Source organism: Vicia villosa, linkage group LG7 (assembly GCF_029867415.1).
Source record: "Vicia villosa cultivar HV-30 ecotype Madison, WI linkage group LG7, Vvil1.0, whole genome shotgun sequence".
Lineage (NCBI taxonomy): Eukaryota > Viridiplantae > Streptophyta > Magnoliopsida > Fabales > Fabaceae > Vicia > Vicia villosa.
In genome coordinates this window covers 22429419-22432567 of record NC_081186.1, presented here as the reverse complement: position 1 = coordinate 22432567, position 3149 = coordinate 22429419, and the positions used below count along the sequence as shown (strand labels likewise).

General features: G+C 33.6%; 1 long non-coding RNA gene across 1 annotated transcript; it reads right to left on the bottom strand.

Moving 5' to 3' along the window:
• Positions 1-774: 774 nt before the first annotated feature.
• LOC131617021 (uncharacterized) lies at positions 775-2235 on the bottom strand. The gene is made up of 5 exons (XR_009288396.1): positions 2169-2235; positions 1653-1744; positions 1353-1492; positions 1212-1258; positions 775-936 (listed from the first exon to the last, which is right to left on the bottom strand). It is a non-coding gene; the product is annotated as an uncharacterized LOC131617021 (long non-coding RNA).
• Positions 2236-3149: the final 914 nt, after the last annotated feature.

Below are 3149 nucleotides of genomic sequence, written 5' to 3'. Positions count from 1 at the left end.
AAATGAAAAGAAAAACAAACCTCAAATCAACATGTCTCTAAATTTTTTGTGTCTCCTCATTCCAAAGTCAATGTGATTAATCCAAAATAACTATAATATATGATGCGTTAAATTTTAACCTTGACAGAGCTTCCAACTTCCTCTAGTTTCTGCATTAACAGCAGCTCCCAAGAACGAGTAGAATCGTAAAGACTTGAATGGAGACATCTACAATGACAGAAGACAACGTGAAGAATAAACAAAAAAAGCAGGTATGAATCAAAATGGGAATTCAAATGTGAATAGTGTATCATGAAATTTAATGTAAAATCAATAGTAATATATGTAAGGTTTTAACTAGTATATAGAGGAAATATGTTGTCAGTGGCATGCATTGATGAGATTTGTATTCTAATTCTAGTTAAGAAAATTGTAGAGTTCTATTATAAGATATACTTATTTAGTCATTCATCTAAATTAAATTTAAACTAAGTTTAAACAAGGCCCTATGAAATATGATTTCGTTGTTGTTTTAATTGTTAACAAGTGAGTCATTCTGGTGAAGAGAATTAAATATGCTAGCTAAGAATGATGCATTTAAAGAAATAATGAAAATAGCTCTTTTGACATTGTCATTGTTTTTGGAAATGCAAGACAATTGTATGCGCATAACCTAAGACTTGATTTGAACCACGGAGCTCCTAAAATTATGTCCTGAATAGCATTGTCTGAACAAGAAACGATTGTGTGGGAATAAAAAAAGAGCAACCAAAGATTAAATTGTATTGTACCTTGTTGAGATCCGAGGGAGGGGTCGATGGCCTTGAGGGTTTTGCTGAGCTGAGTACAGAGAGTTCGCTTCTGTTTGAAAATGGCGTCCAATTCATCTTAGTTCTGTTTGAAAGTGGTGTCCAATTCATCTTAGTTCTGTTTGAAAATGGTTTTCCCAATGAGACCCTATAAGTCAATAACAAACTAAGTTTGATCATAAAGCTGGCTGGTAACAAAAGTATGTGATTTCCATTTTGCTTAATGCTCATAAATTTGATCATTACTACTACTAGAGTCCAGCCTAAGAGGTCGGTGGGTTGTGAGTACCGTAAACCCCGACTACCGATTTCAATGACTACTGATAAAAAATCTCTAGGCTGAAAAATTACAAATATACTAGACATTATTAGGAACGTAAGTTAGAGGTGTGTCAAAATAAGAAGGGCTCCAACCAAACTCACAATATGACTTGATGAACTATAAATTGTGATTCGTTGGCATTGTAAAACTGTATACACAAACAATGTATCAAAAGTAAAATCTTTAATCAGATCAAATAATAGAAATATAAATTGAAGTATAACAAAAAACAGATAGCATACCTTGATTGCATCAGAGTTATAAGCACTCCTAAATCTGTCCACTAAAGAGGCATAAAAGGGCTTGGCTCTTTGAGGCACCATTGCCACATGGAAATCTGGCTTGTTACCCTTCAAGAATCCATACTACATAAACTGACTCACTGTACAAACCCATAATCAGACAGTTAGACCATGTTTGGATAAACAACTTAATTAAGCATAACCAAACATTATCACATAATTACGTATAGCATAAGGTCTTGTTTGGATAAACAGTTAATTTACAACTTATAGCGTAAGCAATGTGGTTTCATACTTTACCAAGTAAAACTTGATAACTTTTCAGTGTGACACTATGATCCCATGCTTTTCCAGTATCTTCATTTGAAAACATCCTCATGTTTTTTCTACACCTGTTAAATTTAAAAAGTAAATATATAAATAAAACTATTGATTTGAAATTCGAAGGAGAAATATAATCAAACATGTAATCCGTATCAGCATCAGAGTCGGAATTCTAACAAGAATGAGAAGGCTGAGACCGATTTCCAATACGATGTGGCCTTCGACTTCGACATCTCAAGAAAATTGAGAACCAATCGACTCAGATATGTAAACAAAAGCACCAAATAAAAACTTTTAGATCTCAAAATCTAACAAACCTAGAGCAAAAAAATCAACAACAGCAAGTAAATCGAGTAGTAAAAATTTACCTAAATCGAGTAGTAAAAAATTGAGGAATCGAATAGAGTGATTTGAGCTTCGAATCGAAAGCTTGAGGTAAAGAAATAAGATAAGGAATACAAAAAGAGGGAAGAGTATTCTAATTAGTTTTACCTGAGGCAACGTTCCACCAAGCAATGATGGACACATTGTTGTAAAAGCCCCAACATTTATAATGTACCTGCAATCACAATCAAGAAAAATAATAAGAGAAACCATTTTTTTCAAAAATTAGAAGAAGAAACACATGGAATAAGACATACACTTGAATCCCCAGAGTCCAAAGATAGGGACTTGAATTATGGTATACACATCAGCAGACTCTGCACAATGTTTAAACATACAATTCTTTCAATTTATTGGTCAATTACCTTTTATTGTCATCTTATAGAGCACCGACACTTTAAATTGAAAGTGTGTATGCTTTCAAGACTCAAGACAACATCGACACCAACACAAGCAATTCTATTCAATTAATTTCATTTCCTCAAATTATCATTAGAGATATCGTGTCAGACAATGAATGGATTATCAATAGTATCATCAATATCATACACATTATTAGCGGCTCTAATCAGTTATTTCATTTTTCCTGTCATCAACGTAACAGAAACATACAACATAAACAATTTACATTATTAGATTTCAAATTCCATGTTACCTTTTTTGAAGCTCGCACTCTAAGTTTGGAACTTGCTAATGATTTGTTCAAGCAGCTTCACAACTTCTCTTAGAGCATTTCGTGACTCTTGAAGCTTCAATTACTTTTCTTCAACTGGATAAAAAAAAATCAAAACTGAAAGAACCTGAAATAGAAAAAATATGAATTATAGATGTTAAACAGCTAGATTAGGGTTTCATATGAAAATAGGAGCAAGGATGAGAGAATGTGAAGATCGATTAGAAATGGAGAGAGGATAATAGATCAATATGACTAGGACAAGATCGAATTGAGAATGAGACAAAGTTGATTGCAGACGGAGACATCGATCGGAGATGCACACGAGGTCGATCGGAGATGCAAACGAGGTCGATCGGAGATGCATACGACGTCGATTGGAGATGCAGACGAAGTGGATCGGAGATGCAAACGAG